We start from the raw sequence: 18,494 nt of genomic DNA, 5'->3' as shown, positions 1-18,494 counted from the left end.
ACACTTGAACTTCCATTTCCTGGCTCCAAATTCAGTATTTCACCAAGTTTTTCCTGTCCTGCCTCAGATATGGAGAGCGCAGGAAGGCAAGCAGTTGTAGTAGCATTTTCCCACGCTTCATTTCTTCCTACTCTTTTTTTTTTTTCCCCTAAAAGAAATTTTGTGGACAGTGGGATAAAGTTACACATTTCTTTTTCCATCTTTAATAACTGGCTGTTCCTGGTTCTGCCTGTTGCCTTGATAAGGCTGCCACTATGCTCACCCTCACCCACACCTCCCACGTTATACGAGCAGCAATCCACCTTTTCCCCAGTACCATGGGCCACGTCACCATCACTGCATGACACCCTTCCTGTCTCTCAGCAGACACAACACCCATCTTTTTGAATTTCTTGAAGTGCTATAGAGGAGACCTTTCCCACAGGGACAATGCCCTAATCAGCCTTTTGAAAGTACGTAAGACCTTCAGACTCCTCTATTCTACATGACTGTCTTGGTGAACTAAAATAATCCAAGTGTCCAAGTGACTTAAATACACGTTGAGTTTGCAGGTTTCTGATTTACCTATTTCGGGACTCAACTCTCATTCTGTCTAATGAGTCATAGGTGCCACGGCCCCATCCCTGTGGAATCTTGGGGGAAGGATGCACCCTGAGTGGGACATTTCCTTTTAGTAAAGAAGTTAACAATAAAGAGGGAAAACAGTTTAAACTAAACCACATTCCTGAGCATAGTTTTTTCCAGCTATTAAGGTCTGCTCCTGGTGTAAGTGAGGTCGTGGCTGTATGTAATCTAAGGCTGCACAGAGAGACAGCTGTGTGGCCTCTGTGAGGTCATTATTCTGAAATGCTTCCATTATCAGCATTGTCAGGAAACGGCATCTTTGAAAAAGTAGTAAACAAATTTCTCCTGTGACTAAATAATTTTAACTGTTTTGAAGAGAACAACCTCCTAGTTCTACAGACCCTCCTGCTTTGGTCAAAAGAGCTTAATATACTCAGCTTTGGCCAGCATGGTAGAGTCATAGATGGTGAACACTTCTGGAGCCAGGCTCTGGATTTTACACTTGCCTCTGTTCTCCTCGACTTCCTGGAATGGAACCTGCTGTGCGGCAGGCACATGATAGCTGGTTCCCGGTTAATAATCGTGAGCATTAGCCTATCTGATAACTCCTTTAAGGACTCCTGAAGAGGTAGGGTATTATAGTCTTCTTTATATAAGTAATTTTTAAAATTGATTGTAGAGAGGAAGGGAGGGGAGGAGGAAGGGAGAGGGGGAGAGAGAGAGAAAGAGAGAGAGAGAAACATCCACGTGAGAGAGAAATACCGATCGGTCTGTTGCCTCCTGTACGCGACCTGACGAGGAATCAAACCCACAACCTAGGTGCGTGCCCTGACTGGGAATGGAACCTGCAACCACTGGTGTACGGGACAATGCTCCAACCAACCAAGCCACCCTGGCCAGGGCTATTTTATTTGTTTTTGTTTGTTTGTTTGGGTCCCCAGACAGCTTCATACTTGGTGAGTCTATAGTCTCCACTGGGCCCTCCTTCCTTGTCAGCTGTCATTCCTCCCTTTGTCAGCAGCCGTTGTCCACTCCTCCAGTCTCCACTCGCCTGCTGTTTTTCCTATCTGACATCTGTTGTCCAGTGACCAATGGCCAAGTTCAATGACCAAACCTGTTAAGTCACTTAACTCACATTTATACAGCTTTATAGTCAGCATGCCTGCAGGGTGCAAGGATGATGTAATTCTTTCGTCTGGCTTAGAAAACTTTTTATTCTGCATTTATATACTTGATGTTTTCCAAAACTTTAAGATTGTTTAAAGCCTGAAAGCTGGTGAAATAAGAATGTACACATGATAAAATACAAACTATCCCATGGGTTGTAATATTCTTAATTAGAAAGTTTAAACCCTAGATTCTACTTACTGAACCCTCCTTCCCAGCCCCACAGAGATTTCTAGCCTGTCCACTTCCACCTTTCTAAAGTGACAAAATTAAGCCAAATTTCAAACCAAATAGATTATCTCTGGGAAGAAAATCAACATACAAGAAACCAAGCAACCCTATGTTATTTCCTAGTTGTTACCTATGTTATTTCCTAGTTGTTACTACGTCCATCCCACATGTAAATCTAGGCTCTTTTGATAATTATAACAGGATGTGGGTATTCTAAGTTTAGAAGACAGTTTGAGGAAAGTCAGACGCCAAAGGAGGGTAAACCCAAATAAGAGACAGAAAGGGAAGGCTAAGCAATTTTCATTGGCCTGGAGACCCACGGTGGGTGTGAGATGAGAAGGATGTCCTATCCTGACACGTACTTTATTTGGCTACTTTTATAAGGCTGTATGGGCTGAAAGTAGGTGGCTCAGTCACGGGCAAGGAGACCAATTAAGGGGTCACGTATGCCAGCACACCCACACCCCCATCCCAGTCGCAAGGACCGGATCTCATCTTTTCGTGTTTCTGCTCCAACAACCTTAGGAAAAGACTAGATGGCTAAAAGAGAGGCAAAACTGATGTCATACTTCCAATAACAAAGACAACTAGTGACATACCAGCCTCCCTCAGAAAGAAGAGGAATCAGCCGCCCACATTCCCAGGGGAACAAAGGGTTGACTCGCCTACCTCTTGAGAGCACAGCGGCAGCCACTACTGAGCCTCACCTGTATGTTTAGCAGAAAAGTCGCCCACCCTCGACTCAGACACACACTAGACTCATCATTTTGATGTTTAGCTTTTAAAAACAGGAATGGAGCGTGATTTCACCAGCTCTCTGATTTTTTGGGGCATTTGATTCTTTGGCTCAGAGGAATCTCTCAGCATCGAGTATCCACAGGCTTTCTGGTAAATGCCAGGAATCATCTTTATGCCCAAGGGCATGAAATTTGTTCATACATCTGTGCTTTTACTCATAAGTGTCCTTCTCCCTGAAATGCCTTCTCCTGCCTGTCCCCAGGAATAATACTAGGAGACAGGGAGGCAACAGCAGCAGTGGCCATGACATGCCCTCAAGTGCTTACAAAGAACAGAGCGCTCTGCTAAGTTTGTAATGTATTACCTTGTTTCTACTTCCCAAAGTCCAAATTTTACCATCTCAAGGCACAGATGAGAAAGTTGAGATTCAGAAAGAGTAAATAACTTGCCTAGGTTCACACAGTCAGTTCAGAAATCCAGAGACAGGAATCTTAATGAGTGCATGCCCCCCAACTAAACTTTATTTAAATTAAAAAATAATAATATTTATATCTTTAGAACAGTACTACTTTACACATGGGTTGCAACCTGCAGGCTGGGGGAAGAAGGGATAGAGGGTTGCCTGGAGGACCTGAAGCCCTGAGCCTTACCTAGTCAGTGGTATCTAGTATTGCCTGACAAAATCCCCCCTTTAGAGGAGTTGAGAAATGTCCCATGCCTAATTCTATCAGGAAGCAGATCGAGAAGTCCTTATGTTTCTCTTTTTATTTTTTGGTTTGGAATCTCTGAAATATGCATTGTCAACTTCAGGACCTGCATTTTAGCTTCTAAAAGAGGTTCCAAGAAGTCTTTTGCTTGTCTTGTGGTAGGGTTTCCACTGAGGTCAAGGCCAAGAACTGTATCCTCAGTGGAAAGGAAGAACTCTTCAGTAAGTTAACAGTCTTCTTGGCTATGGAAGGGCCACCTTTTCTGTCCATTGCTGTCCAGCACCTGACATCGATGTCTAAGTTTTCTGTTTTGAACTGCTTCATACTCTCAAGTACAGATTACACATGTCCTTTGGGTCATTCCTGTAGCATTTTCCTCTTTGGGTGTGCTTCTTGTTCATGAGCTTCCTTGTCAGGTCCAGGGACTTGACACCAGCACCTGTGAATTCTTTAATGACATGTTTTGTGACCATTAGAATATCTTCAGGGCTAGTAGCAAGCTGATGAATAATTTGAACATCTGGAAACATTCCTCTAAAGTTTTTCTCTTTACCTTGTCAGTCATCCACTCATGGATTTTAAGACTGGCTTTTTGGCTATTAATTTCATGGCATTAGAACCAATGGGTCCAGTCAGGTGGGCATGAAATTCCACTTCAAGTAATTCTGAGTAAAAGGTGGTCTTCCATGGCTACTATTCTTCTACCTCCATCATGATTTAGCAGAATAAAAAGGTTTTCTCCAAACACATTTTTTTATTCTTTATATGAAGACCATGTGTTTTGTTCAGTAAGTTTTGTGGTGTTGAATTTTCTTCAGATTACTTTACTTCTGCACATTTTGTTAAGATGAGCTGTATACAGCTCTGGTCTCTGCTTCATCACAGTGACATGGACCTGTGAGGCCTGCGAGCATCAGGTGGGGGCAGCACAGAGCACCAATGACAGCAGGTCCCTGAGTAAGAGTTCTCTGGCTGCCTGTGGGTATGTGCACACAAGCCTTTGGCATGTTGATAGTTCCCAGATTGCATGGGATGGGCCACTCATCTACAGTGACACCCATGTCCGTGCTGTGTGGCGCTATGTGTGCATGCACGCAACCTCGACTTTTCAGAAGTCTTTTGCCCTGAAGCTTCAATGAATGCCCAAGAATGTTCTCTTCCTTTTGAATTCTGTTGTACATTAGTTGAATTCATATGGTGGCAATTTCCAACTAAAGTTCATTTATTCTGTAAATACTTTTTAAATGGCATTCTATATGTTAGGTACTGTGCTAGGATAAAACATCCTGGAGGAACTCGAAGATTAGTGGGTGGGAGACAGAAGTGATTAGAATGTAGAGTTGAAAGTATTATGATTAGGAGTCAGAAAGGGTCCCAAAGGGAGCATACAGGAGGGCATAACTAACCTGGTCATGTAGGGTTCGCCCAGGAGGCAGTGTCACTGAATCTAGGACCTAAACAACAAATAGGGGTGTGGCAGGTGAGGAATGGGAACATTCATACCCAGGCGAGCAAGCAGCGTATGCTGACCTGAAAAGGTCAAGTAGCTTTACTTTCATTGCTCCTTCTGTCCATACCCTCTAATACTGCAAACTCTTATAGTCCCAACATTCCTCTCACCCATAGATGGTGACCTCAAAATAATGGGGTGAATGCATGTGGCATAGTTTGTTCCAGAGTCAGACTGAGATGAATTAAAATCCTGGCTCCACCACTTCCTGGTTTTGTGACTTTGACAAAGAAAAAAGAAAAAAAAAGAAATTACCATCTTTAAACCTCAAGTTTCTACATCTGGAAATGGAGATTAGCAGTGGTGCCATCATTTTAAGGTTGTTGCAATTATAAAAATTACCTAATATTATATAAAGGGACATAGCAAAGCACCTAGACAAAGCAAATCCTCAGTAACAGCGGCTTTTGCTGAGAGTAGTTGTTACCAGGTCCACCTACATTCTGGCCTCGCATGGGAAGGAATCTAACTCATTTGTCTTTGTGTTCCTTATTGTGTCTTGAACTACACAGACTTAATAACAGGTATCCAGTACATACCTACTTATGGATTTGCTGATGTACATTTTCCATGAATTCATTAAATAAATATTTATTGAGCCCTTACTGTGAGCTTGGCACTGTCCCACGTACAGCAGTGAAGAGGGCACCCTCCTGGAGCTTTCATCCTCGAATTCTGACCAGCAGTTTTATAAAATTGATGGTTACTGGCACTTTCGAATCAGGTTTGAAAAATATCATCCAAAGCATGAGAATTATCTAAATTGTTAGTGATTATAACTGTAAGTCCACTTGATGTTTCTGGAGAACCTATTCCTTATCGTAAGACCTCTTCACGCAATTCAGTGTTTCCCACCTGCCACAGGGTTCTGCCTGAATCTAACACGACGATTCCCACTTCACTCCACACTGCGTCACAGGGTCCCTCCCTTAGTTCTCATCAGCAGCAGACTTCTCTTTCTTTCTGCTGCATTCTGCTGGTACCTGAGCGGCTGCGTGTATAGAAAGAGGAGTGGATTATCAATCAAGCAATTTAGGTTTTAGCCTCAGTTTTGCTACTAATCAAAGTGGATATATTTTTTGTTTATCCTTTAATGACTATTAATGAAGTTCTTAATGTTGAGGGTTCAGACGTGAGAGTCAGAATGCCTGGGTTAGAAACTAGCTCTGCTGCTTTCCGGCTACATAATCGTGGGCAAGTGACTTGACCCCTCAACTTCCTTACCTGCGGAATGGGGGTAATAATCATACCCACCTCACAGGATAGTTGTATGAAATGAGCTAATACACATGAAAAAAATTCTTTGAACAGTGTACCTGAAACTAGCACATTCTCAAAAAATATCAGACACTATTATTTTGTTGTAAATATTTGTTGTTACTATCAAACTCCAGGCACTGTCTATGGTACTGAAGAAAACATGGGAGAAAAAGGAAAGGTCATGTCCCTTAGAGATCTTGCTTTTTAATAGGTGGCGAAACATTAAACAATTATCCACTCCAATAAATACACAGTTGCAAGTGGTGATAAGTGCTGTGAAGGAAATGAATAGGGCAGGGTGGTGGTCTGAGAGGACCATCCGAGCCGACAGCTAAAGAATAAATAGGTTGAGTGGTAAAGAAGGCTGTGTGCCTATGTGTGAAGGGCTGTCCAGGAAGACAGAAAGCATGAGTAAAGGCCCTGGGTCAGGGATTGAGGGCCTCTGTGGTCACATTGTGGTGACTGAGGCAGACAGGCAACAGACACAGTGGTCAGGGTCCAAGCCATGCCATGCTGGATGGGGACTGTGGAGCTTGAAAGTTTTCCTGAGGGCAAAGGAAAGCCATGGATGGTATGTGGTTTCCTTTCTGGCACACAGATTTCCCAAAAGTAAAGGAAAGGAGTGTATAAAATATTCTCTCAAGCCTCTTTAACACTGAAGAATATGAGATTCTATGATGCCTAACCAATAAAAGTGGTGGTTTCTGGGAAACGTAGAAAGAAAGAGAGGGAAACAGGAGGGAGAAAGGGAGGTAAGAAAAAAGGAAAGAAGCTGATGACTAAAACTTCTGTGGAGACATGAAGTCTAGAAATGAAATGTTGAATATTCAATGTAGATAAAGACTAGGTACCTAATACATCTATATGTGTGTAGGTGTGTTTTTGACTTATGCATGTATTTGTGCGTTTACTGATTTGGCAGGAATCCAAACCCGGGGAGCCTTTGCAAGGAAGACAAATAAGACTAATGGGCTGGAAACGTTGGAGAGGGGAAAGAAGTGATATGTCAATCACTTTGGTTAAATGCATGATTACTGGATATGAAGATGCATCTGGACTAGCTCCTGCTGGAAGGCTGATGCTCAGGAATTGTAATGCTTGCTGAGGCAGGGTTCAGCGGCTCCTTTCAGGAGCTGCTGGGTGGAAATCAAACAGAATTGCATTAGGAAAGGAGTGGCTGAGGAAGTACTCTCTGGAATAGAAATTTTTATTGGGAGAGGAAAGAGGAGTGCAGTCCAAAAAGAAAAACTGACTTCAAGAATGCTAATTTGTTCCAGCCTTCAGGAGCCCAGGGGAAGTTGAACACTTCTTGCTGTGATATTCAGATGCAGAGGTGAAAAGAGGCATGAGAGGCAGTGAAAAATCAAAATAAATAAGTGTGCTTTGGCCTCAGATTTCTCCTTTCCAGCTGAGGGATTTAAGGATTTGCAAAGGGAAAACACACAGTGGTCCAACTTTGCAAATACATTAGAATGCTAATACCTTCTCTAGCTCTTAGAACTTGCTGCTGATATGGGCCTGTGTGGTGGGGCATCCTATGAATCCTGTAGCAAATGCTGGGAAAAATACTGCTTTGAGTTATCTCAGTGCAATGGGAAGTAAAAGGAGCCCCATGTGGTTTATGAAACATTCTTTTCTCGTAAGGAACCATCCATTAGCAATATGTTTCATTCCCTTAACTATTTCTTAGTTTGCCAGTGGTTCAATAAGCAGAAGCCTGATTTGAGTTAATAGTAGCAGCTGCCATATAGTGGACATTTACAGTATGTTTCAGGTACTTAAAGAATGTAAACTAATTGAATCTTCACAATGCATTGCAAGATAGATTCTAACATGCCCATTTTAAACACGAAATAGAAGCTCAGAGAGGTTAAGGATCATGCACAAAGATACATGTTTCTGGGACTGATAAACAGATCCAATTACCAAGTCCACATTCCCTCTGGGCCCATATTTTCTTATCTGTAGAATAGGGATGGTTAATAATATTGTCTTCAAATTCTCATGTTCCCCAAGCTCCCTCAGTAAGACTGCAGAGTCAGCAAGTTCACTAGTAATTCTGTTTTGTGTGTTTTCCTCACCATAAGACACTCTCTCCCCATTTGTTATCGGCACTCCAATGCATTCAAAGGTTTTCTCTTATCAGAATTTTTTCTGGAATCATGCAGTTCCATGTAGGTATAAATAACAGATAATAGAAATCAACATTTAGCAGTCGTTCCTTACTTTTCTGCAGCTGGTAGTCAGGGGCTCACACTATCCCATTTAGATCATTCCAACATTATTGAGAGGCAGACAAGGACAACGTTTTCCCTGGTTTGCAGATAAAGAAACTAAGACTTAGGTAGGGAGAGTGACTTGACCAAGGTCACACAATGAGTTGACTTGGCCAAGGTCACAAAATGAGTTAAGAGCAGAATCATAACTACAAGCTCACATCTCCTAAATCCAGGTCTGGTATAGTTTCTGGAAAAGCACACCGTTTTCCTGAGCTGCAAGCTCCAGGGCCCAGCAGGAAGCGTAAATGAGCAAATGGGCAGGCGAGAGAATACTCTTCCCCTGCCAATGTTCACTCAGCTTTAGCCAAGCTTTGTCAAGTGAAAAACAGGTCCAGATCTTTCCATTTTTTTAAAAAACAGCAGCTGAGAAGCTGTATTTTCATATGCAAAGCCATGATTTTTTTAAAAAGCTGCCTCTAAGTTTTAAATCTCTGTGAGAACAAACTATCACACATCTGTAAGCTGGAGTCACCACTGGGCAGGCAGTTTTCCAACTCCGCCTCACACTGAAGAAATGGGTTTGATCATGGATGCAGAGCTATCAAGCTGAAAGCCCTTTCAACCACAGCCCATTGCCTGGGAGATCCAAACCTCAATCAATCAAACCTCAGAAGACAGTAGAGATTTGAGTCCCAAATAATCTGGGCCAGACAGTGAAACTCCAAATGCCAGGAGCTAAAAAGATTGTGCCTGTGGTGCGATAGTAAACTAGTTTTCTAGAGAAAAAAAAAAATTGCATTTGCCAGTTTCTGTGGTGTGAATATTCCCGCCAGAGCTAATAGATACTGATGGTTTAACAATCAGTTTGCAAAATGCATGAATATTTAACAATTGATACACTACACAGTCCAATGGTTTCAAATGGATTCCATATCATAATCATTAGTAGCATTTTAAAAAATGCAGCTTCCTAGGTTGCACTCTAGATCTACTGAATGAGACTCTGTGGGTGGATCTTAGACATTTATGTTTTCAAAAGCTTTCTGAAATGAGCAGCAAGATTTGAAAATTCCCAATATAATTTCTGTATCTGACAAAGAAAGAGTCCCATGAAGACAGCCTGTTTAGAAATTTAAGGGAAAGAGTGTAGAACAGACAGAAATCCAGGGGTCTGAGAGGCACAGGATAAACATGTTAAATATTGTTAAATAGTTATACTAGTAAAACAAATTGAATTGCACATAGCGGTTTCTATTTGAGCTCCTCTGCGTGCCAGTCACTGTTCTAGGTACTTTAATGTGCACTGCTTTTTAAAATCCTCACAACAGCCCTGTGAGGTGAGTGTCATTGTATTCCCATTTTATAGATGGGGAAATTGCAACAGACAAATTAAGTACTTGCCCAGGGTCACCATGCTAGTATAGAGGAATCCAGGCAGCCTGGCTCCGAAGAACTACACTCTGAACTACAATAAGAAAAGCCCCTTCTCCCTGGAGGGAGAGATTATTTTGCATAGAGGAGCTGTACTCAGACACTCCTCATTGAATCAGACGGAACAAAGGGCAACAACTACCCATGCACTTCTGTCTTCCAGGGAGTCTGAAGTCTTTGTAGGCTTTCTTGCATCCCAGTGACCCTTGGAAAAAGCCTACAGATTTCCTGGTTACTCACAGGGAGAGATGAATTTTCCTCATATTTTTGTGGCTTTGTGTTCACCTGACTTGGAACCCTGGAGGGCACCGGTACTCCTTACACTGCAGCAGCTCTGGAAGTGGACTCCATACCCCATGGGAGATGCACAGCATCTGTGTCTAAGTCATCCTGCCTCAGTCTTCTGTTCAACACTGTCCTGGTCTCACATAGTGACTGAGACTAGAAACCAGTGTTTAGTGCAGGTGTTCTGCCATGCAGGACGGTCTGGCAGTCTATCCTCACAGGGCAGCTCTGGGCCCATTAGACATTCCAGACCTTCCCGGCCCAGGAGAGTGAATGATAACCCTGTAAAACCTTCAGGAGCTCTTCCCCAGAAAAATGATTAAAACCCCAAATCAAACAAACTAGAGTAACCTTCATTGACCAAGTTTATAAAGCCAGATTTAGAAGACAGAAACCCAGGAAGGTCAAATAGTACCTTATTGGAATGTTCATCTTCTACTTTGTTTTAGAAAGGATTTAAGGCAAGAGTCTCAGTCCCAGATGCTGACAGTGGCGGACTAATGTAAATAAGAAGTGAGTCAGCTGGACAGTGTGGTCACTGGGAGAATGTATAGCTCAACTCAAGGGGAGCAGCCACTGCCCAACTCCAGCCTATTGTGGATTCATCTGTCAGTTTTTCACAAGGCCCAGAACTTCTACTTGTGTTAATGAGAAACTAGCATTTGGAACAGTGCTCCTGGCGAGAACACCTAGAAAAACTGGACAAAATACTTAAAAATCTGGTGGAAGATGAACACGAGCTAACTGGAGAGTAAGGAATTTACAGAGCCAGGATCTAGGGCTAGAGGAAAGCCGAGGAGGTGAGCCTTGTGTTTGGAGCCATGTTTGCACTGGAGACCTTTACCAATTCTAGAGGAAGCAGCCAAACTAAGGGGGCAGGAATAAGGAGCTAGGAATAAAAATAAAAAGAAAGAAGTTGAGGATTGGAGTTCAGGACCGAACAGTGTTGGCAGTGGAAAGAGGCTGCTAAATGATCACTTTTGTTGGAAGCGAGAAGAGCTGTCCAACAGGAGTAAGGATGAGCTGGAAATAGGTGGGGCGACAGTTTAGCTGTAAGTCATGTCCATCTCTGAAACAGGACCAAAACGATAACAGGTTGCTAGTGCGTCAAGGCCAACATGTATCCATTAGGGAGAACAGATAACATTACCCTAGGCCTCAAATTATTTCTACAAAAAATTCTGCAAATGTCCAGCATACAATAAAAAAATAACCAGTTGCACCAGAAGATAAAACAATATAAATAAAAATGAACAGAAAGTAAGAAAAAAATAGAGACAGACCCATAGGAGCTCAAGCTAATAGAGTAATCAGACATATTTTATAATTAACTATGCTTACTATCTTCTGGGAAGTAAAATGCGATAGACAATCTCAGCAGACTATTGAAAACCGTGTAAAATAAGCAAGAGAAAATTTGAAACTTGAAAAGTACTGAGGCTGACATCAAGAATTTAATAGGTATAATGGCAGATTGGTTGCTTAGTTCTTTAGAGTGTCGGCCTGATACACCGAGGCTGTGGTTCGATCCCTGGTCAGGGCGCATACAAGAAGCAATCAATGATGCAGAAATAAGTGGAACAACAAATCGATGTTTCTCTTTCTCCCCCCCCCCTTTTTTTCCCCCTCTCTCTTGCTCCCTTTTCTCTCTCTCTCTCAAATCAAATCAAATCAATAAAACAAAAAATACCCGCCTTACATAAACTCTTCCAGAGAATGGAATGGGGGAGGATATTCCCGTACTCTTTTTGTGAGGTCAGCATAACCCTGATGCCAAATCAAACAAGGACATTATAAGAAAATAAATTACAGCCATTTTATTTCACAATCAAGATGAAAAAAATCTTAAAATATTAGTAAATGGGATACAAGAGATAATATCATGGCCAAGTTGGCAAAGGAAAAGAAATAATGCGGTCATTATTCATAGGTGACATGATTGTGACACACTACAGGAAGATATTAGATTTACTAAGATGGCAAGGTCACTGGAAGTAACATCAGTGTAAATGAAATCATTTCTATCTCAATATACAAGCAAAAGCAATTCAATTATAACAATGTTTTAAAAGATACTGTTTATATTAACGTAAAAAATCATTCAATACCTAGAAAATAAGTCTAACAAAATCTGTGCATGGTCTCCGAACCACATTGGAAACTATAAAACATTACTGAAAAAAATATAAGAAGACCTAAGTAAGTGAAGCAAATACTATGTTCCTGGATTGGAGGACTCACTATTTCAAGATAGTAATTTCCCCAAACTGATATGTAAGTTAAATGCTATCGTAATGAAATTCCCTGTAGGTTTTATGTTTTTCATAATCTGACATGCTGATCCTAAAATTTATATAAAAGTGGAGAGGTCTAGATATAAACACTTAGTTAAATCTAAAACATGAGAGACACAAGCAGACCAGTGGAATAGAAAAGAAAGACCAGAAACAGAACCACATACATTTAGTTACTTGATTTATGACTAAGATGTCACTGTGGTTCAGTGGGGAAAGGATGATTTTTTTTCTTCTTCAGTAAATGATGCTGTAAGTTGAATCTGCATGTGGAAAAATGAATTCTAGATCTCTAAATTACAGCATACACAAAAATCAATTCCAGATGGATTGCTAATCTGAATGGGAAAACATAAAGCCACGAGGAGGTAATATACAGGGATATCTTCATACCTCAGGGTAGGGAAGGCCTACTTAAACAGGATATAAAGCTATCGATAAAGGAAAAAACTGATAAATTGGACTGCATTAAAATGAACAATTTCTGTTCTGTACATCATTAAGAGAGTGAAAATGCAAGCTACTGAAAGGCAAGAGAAACTTGTCACATATACATTTGACCAAAGGCTCACATCTAGAACACATAGAAACCACAAGTAAAGGACAACCCGGTAGGAAAATAAGGGAAAAGCATGTCAACATTTCAGTAAACATACGATCTAAAGCTAAACCTCATGAATAATCAGGAGAAATACAAATTAAAATCACAGAGAGCTATCACTACACCCCCACCAGAAGGGCTAAAATTAAAATGACTGACAAGCCCAAGTGTTTGAGAGAATTTGGAGCAATGAGAATCATCACATACTGATGGTGGGAGTAAAAATTGGTACAGCCACTTTGGAAACTATTTGGCAGTGTCTATTAAAACTGAACATTCTCATACCACTCCTGGGCTTACATCCAACAGAAATATGTGAAGGTGTGCACCAAGAGACATATAAGAGACTCCTTATTCAGTAGTGTAAGCAGACCGGTGTCCGTCAATGGTAGAATTATGGGTGGGTGGATGAATTGTGACATATGCGTGTAAGTGAAGCCTGGACAGAAATGAAAATGAGTAAACAATACCCATATTCAACAACATGGATGAGTCCTGTAAGCATAATACAGAGCAAAAGAAATCAGGCACACACACAAAATCACATTGGATGATTCCCTTTATATAAATTTCAGAAAGTAGGCAAAATTAAACCCCAACATTTAGGAATGCATGCTTAGGTAGTCAATCCCTAAATAAAAACAAAGACGTTATTATAACAGTCAGGTTCCCTTTGGTGGGATGGTGCATAGTGCTGAGAAAGGGCCGGGGGAATCTGCTGGAAGGGGAGTGCTGCCAACATTATATTCCTTGACCGGAGTGACAAATCACTGAGCTAAATAGTTTTGCTTTGAGTAATCTATGTTAGATGTTACAATTTAAGAAATTTAAAATGAGAGAGAAGCCAGAAACCTAGGTTTTTCAAATGAAATTCCTAGATTTTAAAATGTTAGCAAGAGATTTCTTAAAAATTTAGAAATCTGTGGGCCATGCCCATTTCATCTGTGAGCTGCCATTTTGTAATCTCTGAAGGTCATTCATATGCTGGATTAGAAGTTACAGGCATGGAACTGGCTTCTATTCTGGTGCAAGAGCCGGAGAAAGTTAGGGGCCATCAACTTAATTTGCATGTAGATAACTAGAACTACACTAAAGTAACAAGTGAAGTTTCTATTTCTCTCTGCCCCTCTTCTCTCTCATCTCTCCCAACTGCCTCTTTTCTCTCTCTCTCTAGTAACAAGTGAAGTTTCTATTTCTCTCTGCCCCTCTTCTCTCTCATCTCTCCCAACTGCCTCTTCTCTCTCTCTCTCTCTCTCTGTCTTTTTCTTTCTCACTGGTAGCAGATTACTGAAGTTAAGCTCCAGAGAAATTTAAAAACTTGTTTCTGATGTGTCCATGCTTGATAACAGCATCACAATTGAAGCAGGACTCATTCTGAGGATCCCAAGGCTTCCTGGAGGTTATAAACCAGATGAGGAGAAATATAGTAATAGCGTTACCATTCATGGAGGGCTTACTATATATCCAACCCTGTAGTAAATTCTCTGCATACCATTTATTTGTGTTACCATTGAAACATTTCTGGGATGTCTGAATTATTGGACTTGTCTTATGGGTGAGAAAGTCGAGGCTCAGAGAAGCTAGATCCATGTGCAGGAACACAGCTAGCCAGTGACCAATGGCAGAGGCCGGACTCTCATTCACGCCCATAGTTATTAGCAACTGTACCAAGCATGTGAGGCCACCAGTCATTATGTAAGATATACAGACACCCTTCTAGGATGTCTTAGATTTTGGAGGTTAGGGAAATGTTTGCATATTCAACAGGAAAATGAGCTCCAGCTACTTAAACCCTCACTACTTTGAACATTCAGTAAATATAGGTAATTGTTATCAATTCGTTCATCCTCCCAGTTCTGAGATCCGTGGTATAATCACAGTGTGATTAAAGGAAGCCTGGACCAATATCCGTGACAGTTTCCCAGCCTGAACACGCAGGGCACACAGAGGCAGAGAGGAAAGGATTTGTAGCAGTCATGGACTGAAGAGCAGTGATTGCTACATTCCCAAGGATAATTCTGGCTAAATAGCAAGTGTTTGAGAAGTTCTGAAAATTAATTAGCCTTGGAAGGGAGCACTAGAGAGAAACAGGTCCCACTCCTCCATCAGAGAATATGGGGGGTACAAAGCATGGGGGTGAAATTGGAAGAGTTTCACTCTGCACATGGCCACTAGCTAAAAATGATGGTGAGACCTTGGGCAACTCACTTCATCCCCTTGGGGTTTGTTGTCTGTCAAAGTGGGAATGTTAGAATATACATTGACCTTTAAAAGGAATTTAAGCTGTGTAGCCTCTTTTTCCAAGTAAGTCTTGACTAATGACAATATAAGGCAAACATTAGTGGAGGGCATGGTTAGAGTAGTGAGGAGAAGGGGGCAATTTTTTTCCGTTGTTCCTTCTTCCCCCTCATAAAAGCCCTAGAGGCAGTTTTTGTACCAGTACCTGGCACATAGTAGGCTTGCAATGAATATTTAAAGAATAAATTGTGAGTACTGTGTTTCTGTAGAATACAATTTAAAACTGTCTAGAGTAGGGCACACTAAGGTCCCTTCCAACACAAAAACTGCAGTCATCTAAGGCACTTGCCTGAGAGCACCTGTGGACCAGGTAGGGGTAGAGCTGGGTGGCTCACTGGCTGTCCCATCCAACCTTCCAAGGGTCCTAGGATTTGCTCTCCGGCCCCTTGGTCATGTGCTCATTTACTTATGAGCTCTTCAGATCAAGCCCCAGTTCTCTGGAGAGGTGTTTTCTGTTCTTTTTCTCTTATTTTTTTATGCTCTGATTTGATGTTCACCTTTGCCTTAGACATGTACCCTGATAACAGGAAACTCACACGACAGTGAAGGGAGCTTAATCCTAAGTCTTTCGTGTCCCAGTAAAAGGTTCAAGAATGAAAGATGCCCTCATCTTTCACAGTGGAATTCTGCAATAGCACAGCTGCAGGAAGCACAGGAGTCATCTTCAGTGTGGCATCATTAGGATGAGTGTGGGCTCTAGTGTACTCTTCTGAAAATAAAAAGTTAAATAAGTGTGGAGGCTTGGTTCAAATCTTGACTATCATTTATTGACTACAGGCTCTTCCGGCCTCAGGTTTGTTTGTAAAATGGGGGTAACAGCATCCCTTACCTCATGGAGATGTAGAAGGGAAAATATGTGAACTGTTAAATACAGAGCCTGGCACCCAAGACGTGCTCAGTGTTAGCTATTATCATCATTCGGATCCCCCAGCTGATGAAGAAATTCTCTTGCTGATATCCCTGCCAAATGGTTTTCTGCTTGAAAACTTCCAGTAATGGAGAACTCACTACCTCAAGGGGAATCACCTTCAGCCTCAAGCATCTGATCAACTCAGATTTCCATCTTCCTCTTGAGACCAGGCAGTCCCTGAAGGCCAAGATGAGAACGTTCCAGGTGGGATCCCAGCGTGTGATGACACTATGACAGTTGAAGCTACCGTCAAACTTGAAATAGACAGAAGGCTTCAAGTTCAGGTATGCTAGGCTGACAACCTCTGTGTAAAGCTCACCTATAACCAGGTTCCTAGGCTGCCAGACATAGGGAAACTCTGAAATAAGATTTTAGCAGCAAGCTTCTAAGGTGGCAGACATCTATCTGCTACCTTTCCTGGTTTCCACCAGCCCCTAGCCTGGCAAGGAACAGACGGGTACTTCTTTGCTTTGTTCCTTCAGGATGTTCAATTTTGAGTCAGAGATCTGAGACCACATTTTCTATTAAATGCAGGCCCTTTGGTAAGTGATCTGAAATTCACTATGCTCCTTTGACCTCCCTGGTGAAAAACCTGGTGGACACAGGACATTGCTTTCGTAAAGAAATTTTGGATTAGAGAACATGTCTCGTTTCCTCCTGTTTGAAAACCTATCTGTACAATCTCCATCATCCAAAACCAAACAGGAGGCAATGGCTCACACTATAGAACACCTGTGACCCACCTTATTTGGCATTCACGGTGTTCAGTGCCTCTTCCTACATTATCTCTGCAGACTCTTTAGTCAAGCTACCAGCCTTTCTCACTTACCCCTGTGATTCTACATGCCTCAGAACATTTGCCTGTGCTATGTCTCAGGCATAGATAGCATCCACCCTTTCCCCCTTTCACTTCAAAGTCGCACTTCTCTGGACCTTTACCATCTAAGATCTTGACCCTTCCTGAGCACCCAGAATCTATCTCTGTATTATAGATGCAGTCACTTTAGTTTTCTACATTGGTGGCAAACTCACTGGAAAGCTTACACCACTTAAATAATTTCATGAGTATTATCCATTAACCATCTGCAAGATTATGGTCGTTTAGGATAAGTATTGCGATTTACACTTCTTTCATGCTTTCTAAAGTGCCTAGCCTGGTAGATATTCAGTAAATTTTTTTCTGGACAAAATTATCTACCTGAAGTGATAAAAAGTATTAAGCTAGGATTAGCAAAAGGCTTCACGTCAGCCAAAAAGGAAGAAAATTATATAGAATCAATAGCCCCACTCCAGTGAACCTTGATTACACCTATGCTATTTAATGCTAGTCACCATGGTTTGACCTTCATTTAATTCTGGTTAAGTACCATAGGACTGATAGTCAACTTTCGACCACACCATAAACTCAGGAGTGCGATAAATATTTACTGAAGGAAGGGATGGAGGAAAGAATATTTGAGAAGAAAGTTCAGGTCCAAATGCAGTGAAGGTAGGCTGATAAACACAGTAGACTGTCAAACTCAGTTCTCCTTGAAACTGCCTTAGAACCTCAGCTCCCCACTCAGCTCTGTAGCTTGGCATTCAAGGCTCTCCATATTATAAGCATAAAATGCTTTTCTAACCTTATCTGTCATATCTTTAAAAATTTGTCCCTTTGTTCCTAGAAATGGACTGCTTGATGTTCTCAAAATGTATTTTTTTAAAAATATATCGCCTGGCTGGGCGTGGCTCAGCTGTTGAGCGTCGACCTAGGATCCAGGCGATCGGGGTTCGACTCCCGGTCAGGGCACATGCCCGGGTTGCACGCCCCCGACTGGGGATTGAGCCCGCAACCCGGGCATGTGCTCTGACCGGGAATCGAACCCCGATCGCCTGGATCCTAGGTTGACGCTTAACCCCTGAACCATGCCCGGCTGGGCACAAAATGTATTTTTAATTCCCTACTCTTAGATGTTTTTCCTTTCCTGTAAAATGTACTAAATTCAACACATAATTTAGGCCCCAGCTACCTCCTCTCTGAAACCATCCAAATCAAATGAAAGGTATCGGCCCCAGCAGGCTACGGTCTCTTACCCATGAATTCTCCCCCTTCCAAGTAGTTTGACTTTACCTCTTCGACAGGACTTGATATATTTTGTCTCATATATATACAATCTGTGATCAGTTATTTATATGCCAATCTCAAGAGCTTCTTCTAGACTCTTCAGGAGTGGTCTTATATCTATCTTGATATTTCCTATAGCACTTAAGAAATAGAAATTTTGCTTGAAAATAGGTAA

General features: G+C 41.7%; 1 protein-coding gene and 1 pseudogene across 3 annotated transcripts in view; both read right to left on the bottom strand.

Annotated features, from left to right (window-relative positions):
• The window catches only part of GRIA1 (glutamate ionotropic receptor AMPA type subunit 1), a 265,907-nt gene that overhangs the window by 152,010 nt on the left and 95,403 nt on the right, over nucleotides 1–18,494 (bottom strand). The gene's annotated exons all lie outside the window — the stretch shown is intronic.
• LOC107537897 (N6-Methyl-AMP deaminase pseudogene) lies at nucleotides 3,355–4,121 on the bottom strand (annotated as a pseudogene).

The sequence above is a fragment of the Miniopterus natalensis genome, chromosome 4 (assembly GCF_054644295.1).
Source record: "Miniopterus natalensis isolate mMinNat1 chromosome 4, mMinNat1.hap1, whole genome shotgun sequence".
In the NCBI taxonomy this organism is placed as follows: Eukaryota; Metazoa; Chordata; class Mammalia; order Chiroptera; family Miniopteridae; genus Miniopterus; species Miniopterus natalensis.
This window is presented reverse-complemented; position numbering and strand designations above follow the sequence as displayed.